Source organism: Lissotriton vulgaris, chromosome 1_1 (genome assembly GCF_964263255.1).
Source record: "Lissotriton vulgaris chromosome 1_1, aLisVul1.2, whole genome shotgun sequence".
Classification (NCBI taxonomy): Eukaryota; Metazoa; Chordata; class Amphibia; order Caudata; family Salamandridae; genus Lissotriton; species Lissotriton vulgaris.
The window spans coordinates 1,946,960,432-1,946,979,648 of NC_141685.1; the positions used below are offsets into that span (position 1 = coordinate 1,946,960,432).

The following is a 19,217-nucleotide window of genomic DNA, read 5'->3' on the forward strand; positions in this document are numbered from 1 at the left end:
TATTAATACCTGGCTGGCTGGAGGTTGTGACTCAGTGGCTCCCCTGCGTCGCATTTCCATCCGGCGACCCAAGGACTCCAACAGATGGTTCAACGACCACCTAAAAAAGCTAAAACTGACCGTCCGACAGGCAGAGAGGCAGTGGAGAAAAAATTATTGCCCCTCACTAAAAATCCTCTATCTCACATCACTTGCTGAATACAAAACTGCAATCCTCTCAGCCAAAACATTCTATTTTTCAACAAAAATTATGTCAGCCGAAAACAAACCCAGGGAAATCTTCGGTATAGTGAAGGACCTGGCCTATTCCGATAGAGCCTCACCCCAAATCCCTCCATCCCAGTCATTATGCGATCAACTTAACACTTACTTTCTGGATAAAATCGTTACCATCAAGGCCAACATCCCCCCTCCCTCGCCCGCCTTTGTTGACCCCTCCCCTCCCACTGTTCAAAGTCATCTTACTTCCATTCCCCCCCTCACTGAGGCAATATTCCTGGAGATACTCCCCAAAGTAAAGTCGGGTTCTCCGGCAGACATCTGTCCGGCACGTATCCTGCAACAAATCTACTCTTCCTGCCCTGAACCCCCCATTACTTTCCTCAACAGCTCTCTTGCGCAGGGAGTAGTGACCCCTGCGCTCAAATCAGCCACCATAGTGCCTATTTTAAAGAAACCTGGCGCCGATCCGTCCAACTCAGCCAATTACCGCCCCATTTCCCTGCTGCCCTATTTGGGCAAGGTGCTGGAACGCCATGTCACCGCGGTACTCAGCGCCCACGTAGAGGTCAATGGGGGACTGGCCTCTCGCCAGGCCGGTTTCCGCCCTAGGCACTCGACCGAATCAGTTGTGGTTTCGGTCTTGGATAACCTCAGGAATGGTATGGATAACAACAAACACCAGGCGCTGGTACTCCTCGATCTCTCCGCCGCCTTTGACACGGTGGACCATACCATCTTACTGTCCCGTGTCAAGGCGGCTGGAATTGAGGGTTCAGCCCTGATTTGGCTTTCCTCCTTCCTGAGGGACCGCACCCAGGCGGTCCGGCTAGGAGACTTCACAACCACCCCACTCCCTGTCACCTGTGGTGTCCCCCAGGGCTCCTCTCTTTCCCCCTTACTATTCAATCTTTATATCTTTCCTCTTATTTTCGCTCTTCAGCAGCTGGAGGTCACCGTGTATAATTATGCGGATGACCTCTAGCTCATCTTTGATCTATCCTCTTCTCCCCTTTCTGTCTCTAATTTTCAGTTCACCATGACATTCATCAGGGACTGGATGAACCACAACCATCTTAAATTGAACCCGGATAAAACCGAGTTGGTTCTCTCCGGTGGTTCCTCCAGTCCCTGGAACTCTCTCTTCTGGCCCCCCACTCTTGGTCCCTCCCCCACTCCTTCAACCACGGTCAAAACACTGGGTGTTAAAATGAACAACCAGCTCACCCTCCATTCACAAATTAGCTCGGTAGTCTCCTCTTGCTTCCTCACCCTCCGAACTATCCGCACTGTCTCCCGCTTCTTTTCTCCCCAGGCACTTAAGTTGATCATGGCCGCACTGGTGATATCACGGCTGGACTATGCCAATGCCCTTTACAACGGCATCCCAGCATACAGCCTGCGGAGGCTCCAGATGGTCCAGAACCAGGCGGCCCGGTTGGTCTATGGGCTTCCACGCTATCATCACTCCACACCCCTCCTCAGGGAGCTTCACTGGCTTCCTGTTAAGGAACGTTCCCTGTTTAAGATCGGCTGCATGGTCTTCCAGGCTCGTCAAGGCACTGCCCCCGCCTTCATTTCCTCGCTAATAAAAGATTACGTCCCCACCAGAGAGCTTTGTTCTTCTTCCAAGTCTCTCCTTCAAATTCCGCGTTTCAAACGGAAAAAGTGGGGTGGAACCACCTTTTCTACTCTAGCGCCCACCTTCTGGAATTCCCTCCCCGATCACCTTTGCTCTGCCACTCATTATCTTTCGTTCCGTAAAGACCTTAAAACGTTTCTTTTCAAACAGGCCTTCCCCGTGTAACTTCCCTTCTCCTCTACGACAGGTTTTTATTTCTTTGACTCAGTTGCCTAACTCTCTACTAGCTCCAAGAAACCGTACGGTGCACGCTGCGCTCTATAAATGTTTTAAATTGGAAATTGGAAATTGGAATTGGAGAAAAGTAATGTGCAGACCAAATGCACAACATAAGTATAGAACAGAGTATTGCTCAAGATTAAAAAATGGATCCATAAATCTCATAAAAGGGCAAAACTCGCACTGAAGAATAGAGGCTCCATCGTGACAAGCGTATCAGTGTTGGAGTTGAACGGTATTCCTTCAGTTTTGGATATCATGTGTCCAGTGTCTTTAACACATGCTGGAAGGGCGGACACCAAGGGTTTAAAAAATGTGTCAACGTATTTGGACTGTGGTTCAGTTAAAGACCTGATCATGGACACAATGGGTCTAAATGGTGATTTGATGGGTGAGTTGTTGGCACGAACAACAGCTAGTGGAGAAACCACTGGTATACCAAACGCACAGCAAAATTAGAGTATAACAATGAAATCACTTGAAACTTAGCTTGTTATTTAATGAAAAACCCATAAAGGATTCACTTTTAAGACCAACGTAGTTTAACTTCTGTATTCATTTTCATATTCATGAGATACATAGTAGTTGAATAAATTACAAGACCTTTTTTATACTACAAAAAAGTCTTCACAATGTTGTTATTTGTAAACAATATAAACATTGCTGTCTATTTACAAAACAATCAATGATAAATGCATTGTGTAAATTGCACAACCAAAAATTCGATGAAAAGAGCCCAATGCAATTCGGGTAGATCCCTTCTTCAGGGGCACTGTGGAAAGATAGCAATAGAAAACTAAGCAACGACTATAAATTGTTTACCCAAAGTACATATCTGTAGTTATTGATAATTACATATAAATTTACTAGAAGCATACTCGCACAATGTCCAGAAAACGTATGGCAGTATAAAGCAAAAATACCTAATGTGTCCTCTTAAGGTCAACGCAAAAGGAAATAAATGTGCATCCAGAAAAGCCACCACCAAATGTGTTTTGATAGCGAACACTAGATATTGACTATTCAAACAAAAACCTTATGAAGTGATGAAGCCATGCATTTTAAACCAATGAGCTGACACACCCGACTTCTGCTTGGAGGAAAAAAAGGAAACTCACTGCGGTATTCAGTTGTGTAGTGCTAATTTCATAGGGAGTCTCAGAAAGTTAGAAGGTCGTGTTACTCTGTGTGTACATGAAAACGAAGGTAGTAAGTTCTCTAGAGTATTAGAGTTCCAAGACCTAAACCATCAGTAGTAGTCTCTATATAAACAACCAGGACATCAACACTTACAGAAATGAGTCAGACTGGGGGGTCCTTCATGTGGTAGTTCCTGTAGAAACTACTGAATTCTCAGGTGTTGCGCTGTGTCTGAATCGACTCCAGACCTAAAACAACAACGAAGTTTGCCTTTAATAAAAATGAAGCACTCAGAGATGCAGACCAGCTCACAATAAATACACCCGATTTTCAAAAAGACACAAACTCACCGTGTCTGAATGCAAAAAACGAATAACCGGTCTGTTTCAATTCAATCAAAAGAGTGTTGTATCACTGTGTTCACAATCTGTAATAGAAGAGAATGAAATCTTAGGCGAATGTCTGCACTTGGTGAATATTGCCAATATTGCCAGAAACCGGTCCTAGGATGCTTGATTCCGGTCCAGTGAAGACATGGCTTGGCAGTTCGGGCTGGACTATTCCCATGAGGCACAGGGTCAAGGCTGATTTGCATATGGTCATGTCAGAACTGGGTTGGTGTGGTGAGCAAAAAAACGATGGATTTAGGCACAGATCTCTGTACTGGGGTGAATGTATGACATTGTTCTGCATTCTGTCCATCAACTGTTGTTTTTGCATTTGTCATGGTGGTGCAGCCTGCAGGTGGAACTCTCACCTTGGCTAAGAGCGTTTTATCAATATCTCCTCAGCAGCCACCCAGGGCCTGGTAATTTGGTAATGACCCCGCAAAATGACAATGAATCAAGACTACAACTCCAAAAATGCACCAGCCTGTTGGAGGAAATACTTGATTGGCCTATGGTCTTCCTGATGACATGGAGTAGCCCATCTGTGTCTAGTCAAGACAGTGGTCAGACTGTTCTGTGGGGGGTTTCTGATTCTCCAACCATTCCACCTTCAACAGTGAGAAGTTGCCAGATGTCTTCACCCCACAGACATGAACCCAGAATATCAACAATGTCTCCAGTAGCTTGGATACCCACAACATGAATTTTAGTGCTGTCTACCCTGCTGGCATCTTGCTTGTGTGCAATACCTGTGTGGCATAATAGAAAAACACACACCCAGCATGCATAAATAGGGAGTCCGATAGCAGAATTATTCTGTAGATATAAAGCTTCAATAAAGCTTCAGAGGCTAGAGCGAGAGCTAACTGCCAACAAAAGCTGGAGAGACAGTGAGACCCCAGATGAGGTGGAAGTGAAGCGCATGCGGGACCTTGAAGCTAAAAGATTTCAGCGAATGCAAGAGGCAGACAAGCAGCAAACGTGACATCTTCAGCAATACCACAGAGCTATGTGGCAAAATGTGTTAATGAGCCCCCAGAAAAACGCCACGCTCTTCTCATCCAAGAACGTGTGGCAAAACGGCTAGAGTGGTGGCTAGAAAAAGTGGACATGATCCTGTGGGAGAAATTTGGACAGGACCCCTCTGCTATGGCAGCATTGCCCGCTGAGAAGAACTTGTTCTAAATTCCTGTCAGTGGTACTAAGTTGCCCTGAGCGGTAAATTCTGTTCCACTCGCGGAATTTGCAATTTTTGGGTAATTTCACTTTCCGCAGAGAATTTTTTGCTTGTTCGCGCTTTCAAAATGTGTGTTCGTGAGATATTTTCCCCTGAGCACCCAAACAGCATTTGAGAACAGGAAAAAAGCTTTGCGAATGGGCGGAACAAGCAATTCCGCTGAACTCTGAATCCTCACAGAGATTTTTTACCATTTCGCTGAGCTTTGCATAGCGCGACTACGCAAATTCCGCCCAACCCTAGTACTGACCTGAACAATACGCTGCTGGGGAAAATGGTTTTTGAGGAGCAGCCAAATAATGTACTGCCCTGCATTGATAAGTGCAGCTGCCAAAGTACTTCTGTTTTTATCAGCCTCGAGTGAAGGTCACAAAGAGGAACGTTTGTAACTGAAATGGGATGAAAATCAAGTGAAAGGCATTCTCTGCGAGGTATGGGGACATTTGTCAAAAGGCGGTACAAAGGAGGAGTTTTACGTGCTAACTGCTGCTCCTGTTGAGAATCTTCATGGGTTAAAATGATACCCGGTCTTGGAAATGCTAGTTTATTGCTAAAGTCCATTTAATTTTCATTTCCATACAACGAGATTGGGTGTGATTTCACTGTAGCTGGTTAAAAACAAATGGTCCTTTTTACACACTGTGTTAGCTTTCTCTTGTGAGTGTGTTTTTGTTGTCTGTGTATGGATGTAGTGGCATGCTAAGGCATAAAACCATCCACTCAGTGTATAAGACGTTCCATGTTAAAGCCACTGCAAGCTCCTAGTTTCCACATGATCTACACCTATAACATGTACATTGTCCAGATTTCTGGTGGGCCTTGGTCTAGGTCTTTGCTGAGAGAGTCCATGAGGAATGTAAACCAACACGAAGTGTAGCTGGAGGTACCAGTCCAAACGTGAGCTGATAAATAGGCATGCCATAATGGGATTGCCCTAATGAGGTTGGACTAATGTATAAGGCATGGGCTGAGAGTGCACGTGTACATTGAGAGTGGGACAGCTTTTCTGTTTCTGGCTTGAACCTTTACTTTCCAACCTGTTCAATTACCCTAAAATCGTGTGCAACAATTGTGATTTGGATGTGTAACATATCCTGGGTTGCAAGTCAGAATCTGTAGGTGTGGCTAGAGTGTTTACCAGTGTTATGTTTCAGATTTTAATGATTTAACTACTAAAGAGGGCTTTAATCCAAAGGGCTACCAAAATTGCTAATCCTTTCATCTATCTCTGCAGAATGATGAATGGTATAGCTGACCAGACATTCAAACTTGTGACCCCAAAGTTTGGACAGAATTGACAAGCTGGTGTATTAATCACTTTTCGCTCCTACCTGATATGGAATTAGATTCTACATCAAATTTATCAGCTGATGACAGGTTGACAGTTTGGACTGTGTGCACACAGGGATATTGTAGATAAGGGCTTTAACCTAGCCCAACTTTAATTCCACTGTAGAGTATAAGATTACCTCTGTGTTATTTGAAGTTGGTATATTAGAGGTGGTAAGGGGTGACTACTGCATGTATTAAGAATGTACACTGGTTCCATATGTGTATGGTTGTGAGTTGCAGTCTAATCCTGAGCTTCGATGGTACACCAGTAAGAGTTTTAATGTGCAAGAGATGATTATGTCGCTGGCAATTATAGAACATATAAAAATAGAATGTTATTGACTGCGTTTTGAGTCATCATGTTTTAAATAATAGTTTCTGCAATATCTAAAGCCTTAGGCTTTAAATATTGCAGTAACACACTGCACAATCACTACTGTCCATTCCTATGCAAGGCTACCCATGTCAATATCATAATAAATCGCTTTATTGACGTCATAACTACACTTTCATAATTGCCTTAATGTTCTTGCTTTCTTAAAATTGCTTGAAAATGCAAATTTTGACCACTATTTTTTCAAAGTTTTCTCGGGGAAGAACCCCCTGAACCTCTCTTATGATAGTTGGGCTCTCTCACTACGTTCACTCATCACAAGCCACTCATGCAGAACATTAATGCCCAACTACTTTAAAATGTCAACAGCCACCACTGTGGAGGAACCTGCTTTTATACTACCAGAATGTTTGTTTCCGGGTTTGTTGTGAGTAAAGAGCCTGCCTCAAACTGAATTTTAATGTTAGATGTGGGAGGACACTAGGAATACCATGGTACAATCCCCATGCACACCGCTAGCCCTCAGAGTCCAAGTTCAGCGTGGTGGAAGACTTTCAACATCTTGAAAAGTCCTTGACACATTCTGGGCCTGTTTGCAGTAGGACAAAAAGGAACTGCTGCAAAAGTGGGTAGACTTCCCACACAAGGAACTTTTACCTAATTGGTTATGGTGGGTTCACAAGTGTTAGTGCCAGGAATAAATGGGGCACCTCCAGGCACCCAATGCAGAACACTTTCTGAATGTGCAGAAGATCAGGAGAGTGCTAAGCTTGCTGTCTCTGACTAGAAAGGAGCGTGAATGAATGGACCTGCTTCCCCAGGATGAAGAAGGAGGCTCTAAGGGTCAGTTGACTGATCTTTTGTGTGGTTACAAGGAGACAACAAGCTGCAGGAGGCCTTTTCCTGGAAGTACTCAGCTGACCAGTGATGAGTGTACCTGGACTGTCCCTGCTGCTGGCCCCTGCCTGACACCCTATGAGTTTCTAAGTGCCTCCCCTCAGGGCCTGGTGGTCTTTGGAAGTTTACTGTTGAAATGGATTGGGATTAAAGGAATAAGTGTCTGATTTAGAGTTTGGTGGATAGTATACTCCATCAAAAACGTGACAGATATCCCGATGCCTACTTATAAGTGTAATAGGATATATTGCACGTGTAATATGGCGAACGGGATATACTGTTGTGGGAATTCCGTTCTCCTACCGAACTGTGCATAGAGACCTGGAACCTCGGTGAATTAGGATGGCCCAAAACTCACCTCAGTACCCAAAATCCCCTTACCGAGCTAGCTACAGTGTCTCATTGGTTATTACAAACTCCCAATGCTTAGACAAACCAGAACATGAACTTAGAGTACCTCAGGAATCGTGGAACACATGAACACTCTTTCGCTATATAATCATTTCAAACCAGAACGTGGAGTAAATGAGGACACGTGCATATTTGAAATATTTATTTACTAATGCAGAGTTCTCAAACGCAGTATCTTATATAATACAAGCAAACATATTATAAGCAACAAAGTTATCAGCATAGTTACGAGTCCATAAAAGGCGAATGGTGACAGCATACTAAGGTGCTGTAATGAATAGGAATTAACAATACCTAATTCTCACCCTCCCTATTTAGCATAGTATTTTATATCTATGAAGGTCTCATTTGGGTTTTAGCAGGGCGGGCCCATACCTCAAAATCTCAGTGGCAGAGGATCACATCATCTTCCGCCAGTTCTCTGCATGCGAAGCACCAGCAAGTGTGTTACGTGTGTGTTCAGCACAACAATATAAAACCCGCCTAGAGCCAGATTTTGGCAGCAGCATGTGTGTTATGTCTCTGGAGGTGCGAAGATCAGACCTCATAACAACACTGTGTCGAGTTATCCTTGGAGCCTTCAGCACTCACTGTGCAGACAGTGTACAGAGAAAAACTCATATCAGAGCAATAACATATTATTTCTCAAGTAGATCACAAATCTCTTCTGGTTGAAAGCTAAAACAACAATTATGTGTCGTGTGCAAAATGAAGCAAAGAGGAAAAAATGGCGTTTAAACATTTATTAAGCTCATGCCAACTTAACACAGTATATAGAAAAGAATTAGCTATATGACACCCCCCCAATGATCCAAGCACGGACAAAAATCAAGGCTAGGTAAGACCAGAACAGGGGCATAACATGAAAGCAGAGTTCAATAATAATGAGCTAAGCTAATTTTCAAAAGCATATATGATGGCCTACAGTGGCCAGATGAAATGGTCTAAACTTTTCAATACAAAGCCCCTTTAGTTTAAGTCAATAGGCCTGGGGCATATAAAAAGAATTGTTTGAAAGAAAAAGGCACCTTCCAAATATACAAACAGGTATGTGCCTAAATAATAAAAGTCTCCAAGTCATCTCAGGATAGGACTGAATATGCAAAATATGCAGCAACAGCCTCCAACATGAAATCACTGTCATCATCCGAAAACAGTTCAGCCATCCAATTAAGTAGTGGCAAAGAACATACGTGCTCCTCCAGCACTGGGGGGCATATTATCAAGGGGGTTTATCTCTGCTTTTTTGGCTTTAAAAGCCAAGAAAGTGGAGATAAAATTATCTTCCTATTACCTAGCTGTCGCTAACACCAGTTAGCGACAGCTAGTAGGAGATAGCGACCATCTTGGAGCCCCACTTTGCATGTCAGTGATATTTATCACTAATGACATGCAAAGTGGGCGTGCCAAGATGTTAGCGACTGAAAACAGTCGCTAACATCGCTATCTCCTATTACCAACTTTTGGAGATATTCGCACTAAGCACGAATATCTCCAAAAGCTAACACCTGCCCTGAGCAGTTCTTAGCCATGTTATCCAATAGGAGGTGGATAACATGGCTAAGAGCATTAGCTCGGTAATGCATGAATATCGCTGACTTTTCAGCGATATTCATGCATTGCGGCGATTTTTATCGCATTTGCGATAAACCTTGGTAATACCAAGGTTTATTTGCGGTAAAAATTGCCGCAGCTCAGCGGTAAATTTTTGTCTCTAACCAAGCAATAGCGATAATTATCGCTATTGCTTGGTAATATGCCCCTTGATCCTCTAGCATCATCAGAGGACAACTCGGTGGGTTCTCAAGAAAGCTCTGTGCCAAGAACTCATGCGCCGCTGCGAGTATGTCCCAATGACCCATTAGTCCATGCATCGCTGCCAACGCTATAATCTTTTCACCAGTACAAACCAACTCGTGAGCAACTACGGGGCTCATCAGATGATTAAAATCGACGTCAGGAGACACCGTCAAGCAGAGACACAAATCAAGGGCCCATTCGAAATCGCAGCTCAGGCAATGAAACACAGGCTGGACACATGTGAAATAGGAAAACCGAAACAATAATCCAAATGCCGTGCTTAAAGTCGCAAGCGTCAGGGTGCCATAGTAATCAAGCATCCGGTTGCGAAACAGCGGTAGGAGGGGCTCTGTGGCTTCTAACGCAGGACCGACATCCATGTTTAATAAAACAAAATATCACCAAAACGCCTGCAGTCAATGCCAGCAAGACAGGGAAGCCACCAAACAGACTTGAAAATATAGAATGAAAGAAGGCAGGGATGACTCCAAATATTTTCTCGAATGAAGTCACAAAACCACTGCTAACTAATTTAAAAAAGTGAGCCAGGCCAGAAGTGGAGGAGGCATTAAAGATGTGATGAACTAGTTCGCTGAAATGTAATGGTAAATCAGTATTTAAAAGCGCCTGCACCTCTGTGCGCGTGTTAGCTATGTGAAGGACGAATGTTTCTCGGGCCGAACTCAGGGCCACCTCTTTTTGAGACAAAAGGGCTCTTATTCTACTCATACCATTGAACTCTGCTTTCAAGGTTGGGATGCGCGGCCAGATGGAAACATCTGAATTCCCATGCGTAGGGGGATACAGAATGTTTTTGCAAAAGACGACACGTTCTGATACAGTTACCACATAAGCGATACCTTTAATTAAACCACAACACTCTTCGTTATTCAACAGTAAATAACTACCATTCGCCAGTAATGTGAATGTGGGAACAACTGCGGGAACCGGAGTTCCTTTCAAAACACAGGCCAAATTAGGCCGGTCCTGATTACAGGAACCATGTAACTGGATGTGCCTGCATATCAACGAATGGTCAGGAGACTCCGTGCATTCTTCCCCATTAAGATACACTTCTTTCTCGCCTTTCAGGCACCTATATGTGAACGGGAGATACCATGCCTCGTGGAGGAATGAGCTCCCTAATGGTTCATATCTCCCTATCGCAATGTATCGCATACAATTAGTAAACTTGTACAAGGCAAATCGTAATGTGATCAATCCGTGGATAAGCCAGGTTGCAGCAGTGGCCTCAGCTACAGAGAAAGGTAAAGATTCCAACCTCTCAATGTGTAACATGGAAAAGGACGCGTCACGCATAGAAAGCATGCGCTGTTTGTCAGTCAAATTAAATGGGGCATAGAGGGAGGACAGTTCATGTAATTCCAAGGCATAAGTGTCTGCAGGGTCCATGCAAATTGCATAATAGAACGCAATTGATTTTGACCATGGCATAATACAGACACTTCATCATGTACAATATCAACAACAGAAGAGACAATATTATTTAACGTATAAATGCGGGAAGAAAGCATGTTAATACTGTTATCGACAACTGCAAGCAGCTTTTCCAAATTAGCTTGATCAATTGCCCTTAGGCGCTTAGCAGCCTCAACCTGTGAAGTTTTCCAGATTTCATTGTAAATCGCATAAATCCATCTTTTAGATCTACCACTAGCCGGGCCCCTTATGAAATCATTTAAATCCACATCATCAGTCAGCTTGGATAGATGTAATTTAACAGCAGCTAATGTAGAATGTTGTAGCCAATTCTGACATAATTTGCCAACTGAGTAAGTGGTGACAGTATGGTCAGTATCAAAACGTGGATCAGGCCTGACTTGTGTAAAATCTTTAGTCAAACCCAAAAAGCGACATTGGCAAGAATCAGAGCTTCTGTGCCACATCAGCCAACCCTTCGGATCCAAACTGGATACATTAAAGGATGAATTGTGCATTAATGTTTGCAATTCTCGAGTGGAAAACTGTGTGAAATTATTCCAACCGGAATATTCTTCCAAATCAGGAATAGAAGGGGTATTTAAATTTTTTGAAGTGGCCAATCCAAAGCATGTTGTCTGGAAAATGGTAGAATTTAAAAACAACATATGATTTGGGATGAGACATGCACGGTGCAAAGCCTTAGTGCCTTGTACCTGCCAACTTTTAGAACCCCAAACTGATTTAAGGTCAATGGTTTCCTTCCATAGCTCGTAGCCCTCTACAGCTAATTTGTCTAGAAAGGACTTTGAATACAACAATTTAGTATCAGTAAGTCTAACTTTGGACATGGACTTTTGTGTCATCTTAAAATAAAAGGACTCACGACTTGATTGATTAAAGTCGGTAAAATAAGTGTACTTTTTCAAAAATGTACTGGAGCTGCCTTATAATGGTACCGGGCAGTGTTCCCACTGTGTGTAATTTACAGTACCCCTCTGGAACTCGTTTTATGCAGAAAATGGTTACCAAAATGTTGGAAGCAAAATAATTCACCATAATTAGCAGATTCTAAATATAAATCTTCAGCATCAAAGGCAGCATAATATTTTAAATCAGAGAATAATGATTCTACGGCCTGAACATCCCAATCATCAGAACGTATGTTTTGTTTCACCACATCCCCCATGTTCACTCTCAGTACATTAGGGACATTAACCACTTCAGTAGGGCCATGGATTTGAAATTTAACCGCATCCCACACAATCCCATCAAGAACAGGCCAAGCAGAGATGTTTACAAAATTCAAGTCTCTCTTCAGTCTATGTGCAGAATGTGGCGAGGAAAGGGGGGCCAAAGTTCCATTAAGATGCTGAATGCATGTTCTCTCCTCAACATAGTGTCCATCAATCAGACGGAAAAAATAAAACACAAAACCAATTGACATAAAAAGGTATACTGAAAAAAGCACCAGCCAAATATATGTCCATGGAGGGATCAAAAAATGTTTTTTAAATAACGTAGCATAGGTTGCAAAACGTGAGGTTTTTTTTAAAGTCACTGAAACAGAGTACAAGGAGAATCTGGATTCTGTGGCCAAACGTGTTTGTAAATCAGGCATCGACAAATCAGCAGTATAGGCATAATCTAGGTCATCAATGTTATTAATGGGATAAGTATTCAATAAAGGATTGGAAACAGCAGACATCTCGAGGGCCACACCTGGCTCAGCATTAGAAGTAGTGGCCAAAACAGAATTTCTCACAATCAAAGGACAGGAGACTGCCGGTGTCATACTATGAAGAATCGGCCACCCTGTGTATCTTGACATTGTCAATAGAGATAAAACTGTTTTCCTTACGACCTGAAAGTGGTGGTAAAATGACTGTTCTTGTGCCCTTCACTCTAAGAACGGGAACCGGTGCTCGATAGGAAGGACCAAATTCTTTCTTGTTATCGATCTTCTCTCTGACCAGTTCTCCGACTTTGGGTAGCCAGCCAACTACCGGGATCTGCAACGCATCATCCGATGTGGAGGGCAAATGTTCCTTAGCAAGACTGTCTCTGGTCTTTTGTAGATCCTGTAAAACATTGCAATGTTCATCTACTTCAAAGGCCGTGGCTTGGGCCACGCAGTCTAGACCGTCGAGGTCAGGGACATACATCTTCATACCAAAGAGCATTTCGTACGGGGTCCGCACACCCAGAGACCTTCTAGGGAGATTATTTAGAGCACGCTGCACGCCATTGAGATGGGCCAACCAGTTTCTGCCAGTGCCTATAACTCGTGCTGTCAAGGATTGCTTTAAGTCACGGTTCATTCGCTCCACTACACTATCACCCTCAGGTCTGTACGGAGACGAAAACTTGACTTGGACCCCCAATGAAATCATAGCATCCTTATAGGCCTTAGAGGCGAAAGCCGGACCCTGATCCGAATGGAAGGTACCACAGGCAAAAATCCCTACAAAGACACGCAAATCTCTTATGACAGTCCGTGAATCAGCGCTGCGATGGGGCCATACCCACACAAAGCGTGTGCATGAATCAACTGCTACTAAGATGTACTTATACGCAGTATCAGAAGAAAAAGGACCGCAGTGATCTAAATAAACACAACCCAGTGGTTTATTCGATATGTACAACTGTGTCTGAGGCGGACGCGCAGCAGTCGAAGGCTTAATCTGCTGGCAAATGTCACATTGAAGGACATAATCGCGCATCTGTTTGTACAGTCCCCGCCACCAGAACCTTTGTTGTAGCTGAGTTACAGTGGCCTGCATGCGCAGACGCCACACCTTCATGCGCCGCTGTAATCAAAGTAGCCCTGCGATCCGAGTTGGGAATCAACCGTTCCCCAACATCAGGAATTTTCACATAAAGAACCTTATCGGGACTTAAGTGGTATGTGTACTTCGAAGGGAACCCTGCAGGATATTTACCTCCCTTCTCAGTGGCAGCTACAGCCGCCAAGAAGTCATCATCTATTTTACTTTTGGACCGTGTAACTGCTGCAACTAAATATTTCGATACTGCAGATTTCGCCGCTTCATCAGCAAGCGAGTTACCGACAGCGTGAACTCCAACACGCTGATGGCCGAGAGTATGAATCACAAACACAAGTGGCAACTGCTCTTTAAGCTCAGCCACTCGGACCCAGATCATTTTATGTTTTATTGTGCTACCCTTGGAATCACAAAAGTCATTCTGAATCCAAAAGAACAAGTTCTCATTGTAAGACTGGACACAGTAGTAAGAATCACTCACGATTAGTGTTGTCACACTAGGATCAGCGTACTCCAATGCAAGCATCAGCGCACAAAGCTCTGCTAATTGTGCAGTCCAGTCCCCTAGTGTCTGCGTCCCTAGTGTCTGCGTGTGCACGACACTGGACTTGAACTCATCGTTCACCATGGCACCGACCACAATAGCGCATGCGGAAACACAGGCATGTTTAGAGCCTTGCGCAACCTGCGCCGAACCATCAGTGAAATGATGCAATGGAAATCCTCCGAAGGCCTCATTGCTAAAGGAGCCGGATGAACAAAATCATACTGTAAGTACTCCTTCGACCGTAATGAGGCGTCAAAAATAAACGTGACATCCTGGGAAGTCAAGGATGCAGCCCATTGAATCCACCGAGGGTGCAAAGCTTTAGAATTTGGTACACTGGCTTTTGTGACTGCCTCCAAGGCAGGACACGGGGTAACAACCAACATGCACTATCACGGTGACAGGGCACGTTCCTTAAGAATTGCCATCTGCACAGCCGTCAAAACTTTCTCCACAGTGGAAAAGCGCAACTCAGCCGAAGTGTACAAGTGTGACTTGTAAGGAGTAGGTAAGTCAGGTACGTGAAACCCACCGTCCCAGGGATAATTCTTATCACCAGGTTGGTCTGGTTATCACGAGTCAGTAAGACTTTAGAAGCGAGCAGATCAGCTTGCAAAGACTGCAGAATAGCTGAATGCTCATGCAGCCAGCATGATTTGGAAAAAGATGGTTGTATCAAAGCATACAAAGGCCTGATACGCTGGGCATATTCCGGAATGTATGTTCTTCCGAAATTCAAGGAGCCCAGTAAAGATTGTAATTTTTTCAGTGTTGTCGCAGTTGTGTGCATTTCTCCAGGAAGTGAGGAGCTAATCCTATTCCCTCATTGTTGAGCTCGTAGCCCAGAAACAACACTGTGTACTCTGCAATGTGCGATTTTGCAAAGTTGAATTTGTAACCCAAGTTTGCAAAAGTACAAATGATCCCGTTGACTCGACCCAGATGCTCCCAAAGTTCGTCGTCTGTGAGATATATGTCATCCACATACGAACAAGCATCCAGGTCGATTCTCTCCAAAAGAGAGACAATGCGGGCAGTAAAAATCCCAGGACTATTCTGATAGCCCATAGGCAAATGCCGAAATAGTTTTTGGACACCGCCGCATGTAAAGGAGGTCCATTGGGAACTTAGACCTTCCAATCGATGGGCATAAAAACCATTGGAAATGTCAAGCGTGGTTTTAAACCGCTTGCGCACAAGACTATTCACTAGGGCAGAGCCGTGAGTATTCTGTACTGAACAGTTACGGCAATGCGAGTTTAAATGCCGGTAATTCAATACCAAACGATATGAACCGTATGGCTTGTTTACAGTAAAAAGAGGGTTATTCACCGGTGACACACATGTTTCAATTACACCTTGATATTACAATTGTTCAAGGATAGCTGCGACGGAAGCCATTGCTTCACGCCGTATGGGATATTGAGGTTGAGGTTGTGGCTGAGACCGTAAAGAAATCTCCCGGCATGGGGACAATTTATCCCAACCACATTGATTGCGGTACACAAGAGCCAGAGCCCACTCTTCTGCAAAATGCAGCGCATCCTCTTTCGAGACTGTGTTCGCGAAACTGGGGAGGATTACCTCCTCCCATCGCGAAGCAGCGAATACAAAAGGTGGGGGCCAGTCAGCTTCCGAAAGCAAAATGTCATATGTAGACGAAAGATTTTCCCAAAATACTCCTTTAATGGTTCGCTGTATGTCACCTTCGATTAACAGGACAATTTCAAAAAGTCTATCAGGGGGAGCAACTCTTGTATCAGCTGTTTCGATCACAACTTAAGTATCAGTCGCTGTCACCTTCAGTAGTGGACGCAGGGCCTCTCTCACTATGGTAATCTCCGCCGCGCTGTCCAGCAAGGTCAGAGCCCACGTCAGATTCCGAAGCCGCGTTCTCACTATCTGTGGCATATCGATGCGCTGTTAAGGCTGCGACTTTCTTCTTGGCAAACTGCGGTCTCTTCTGTGTTGAGCCTTCCTGCACCATTTTTTGGGCGGGGCTGGTCACGTCCTTGCTGGCCACCCCGACCCCTGCCGCCCCCTCCACCACCAGTAGTCGGGCCTATGAGTCCTGAAAGGAATGAGGAGAGCATTGGTCATAAGCCTGAAATCGATCAGGAGATTTAATCGTCACGCGATGGCGCAAGTCATAAACACGTTCCGACTGCGCAGGCAACGGAGACGCAGGACGAAAAACCTGTGTTTGTTGTTGCTGCAGTTGCTTTCCCTGTTTCTGTTTTTTAGGCCAATTTCGTTTCTTGGACTTGGGCTGAACTTCCGTTTCCGAAGTTTGTCCCTGGGGATGCTTTTTCTCCTTAACAGAAAAAGGCTTAAGACCCTTACTATTGCGACCCACGGTTTTATAAGCCGCTACAATAATTTTTGCTAACTGTTGGGGTTTCTCGGCATCGGGAAGCGCCGCCAAAGCGTTAGCAACCTGAAAGTTCACTGCATCCCCCTTGACATTAGCAAGTATGAGATCGCAAACCACATCAAAGGTGCCACTGAGGCGCATGCCCAACTCAACCGCAGACTCCGGTTCGTGATCATCTTGAACACGTTTAAGGACCGTAGACAGCACTGACATAGACAGGGTGCCGTAGCACCTTGCATAGACCGCTGCAAAAGTCTTACCCCAGGTCTCACAGTCAACGAGCTCAGGGGCCAAATCTTTCGGCAAACTAAGCGTAAGAATCCGGTGTTTTTCACCAGGAGTCGTATTAGGAAATACAGCTTCCAGCTGGTCAAATTTCTCGGCAAGCCAGAAAGGAAAATCATCCTTATCCTGGGGCTTCTTGCCCATTATGGCATTGACCATGACGGGACTGAGTTTCAAACCACCCTGTCCGGCCGGAAGCGCCGCACCTCCCGGGGCTCCACCCGGAAGATTACCGCCCATGTAATGCACTAAGGCTCTAATCATGGCAATTGCGACAACGTGTAGTCGTCGAAGTTCAGCTACGGTACAATTGCCGTGTAGAGGATGAGGAGTAAATCTAGCCAAAACAGGCCAACTAGCTCCTGGAATGGACAAAGGACCCAACCTCGGAGCGGTCAAAGTGTGGGGTAGGGCGCCACCAGACCAAACTCAATGCTGCCAAACGTCAATAGGAACTTCCTGTGCCCTGTACGGAGTATACTCATTAGGTACAGCCGTGGGAGTGTATGTGTGGAACACACGAGAATTAGCGTCCACCTCCGGAAATGTCACCCACGAATAAAATACTTCGTAAGGGTAAGCAGCAGCCGCACTCACCACCATTATCACAGCCAAGCCTTCCAAAGGGACATTGTAATTCCGCAAATGATCTCGCACCGCAATGCGACTATGCTGCGGTATGTCCCCTGCTTGGGCCATGACAGCACAGGAAAGTTGAAAAACAAAAGAAACTTTGTACCACAACTGGGTAGTAATTCAAGGAAACCTTTTTAGTAAGAATCAAGCTTGAAAAGACCTATTTCAAAAATAGGTAGGTTTTTCCGACACCACTGTTTTCCGGAAACGGCAGTGAAGGGGTTAAGGATTGAATGATATACTACTCGAGTGTCATGATATAAGGCCAACAACGTATGGGCGCCATGTAGCGGGAATTCCGTTCTCCTACAGAACTGTGCATAGAGACCTGGAACCTCGGTGAATTAGGATAGCCCAAAACTCACCTCAGTACCCAAAATCCCCTTACCGAGCTAGCTACAGTGTCTCATTGGTTATTACAAACTCCCAATGCTTAGACAAACCAGAACATGAACTTAGAGTACCTCAGGAATCGTGGAACACATGAACACTCTTTCGCTATATAATCATTTCAAACTAGAACGTGGAGTAAATGAGGGCACGTGCATATTTGAAATATTCATTTACTAATGCAGGGTTCTCAAACGCAGTATCTTATATAATACAAGCAAACATATTATAAGCAACAAAGTTATCAGCATAGTTACTAGTCCATAAAAGGCGAATGGTGGCAGCATACTAAGATGCTGTAATGCATAGGAATTAACAATACCTAATTCTCACCCTCCCTATTTAGCATAGTATTTTATATCTATGAAGGTCTCATTTGGGTTTTAGCAGGGCGGGCCCATACCTCCTAATCTCAGTGGCAGAGGATCACATCATCTTCCGCCAGCTCTCTGCATGCGAAGCACCATCAAGTGTGTTACATGTGTGTTCAGCACAACAATATAAAACCCGCCTAGAGCCAGATTTTGGCAGCAGCATGTGTGTTATGTCTATGGAGGTGTGAAGATCAGACCTCACAACAACACTGTGTCGAGTTATCCTTGGAGCCTTCAGCACTCACTGTGTAGACAGTGTACCGAGCAAAACTGATATCAGAGCTATACCATATTAATTCTCAAGTAGATCACGAAGCTCTTCTGGGTTGAAAGCTAAAACAACAATTATGTGTCATATGCAAAATGAAGCAAAAAGGAAAAAATGGCATTTAAACATTTAATAAGCTCATGCCAACTTAACACAGTATATAGAAAATAATTAGCTATATTACAATACATCATGTTTTTGATGGAGTATCCCATCCTCTAAACTCTAAATCAGGCCTCAAGGTAAAAGGTAGAATCATTGACCAGGTTGAACCTGGTTGATGTATCCATTGGAGTCTGCCTCAAACTGCACCTAGGCCCTGGCCTACTGCGACCTTTGACTAATGTTGATGCTTTGTATTTTTTTGTCTTTATTTCTACTTTAAAAAAATTAACATATACTCCAGTTCTCCTCATTGGATTTTTGTCATTCTTTTTACTAAATGTTACTCTATTTTTGTAATACAGGACAGTTTGGAAATGTTATGGTTTTTTTTT

The 19,217-nt window shown here is 44.1% G+C and overlaps 1 pseudogene; it reads left to right on the forward strand.

Annotated features, from left to right (window-relative positions):
• The window catches only part of LOC147751419 (zinc finger protein 821-like), a 35,366-nt pseudogene that overhangs the window by 11,120 nt on the left and 5,029 nt on the right, over positions 1-19,217 (forward strand).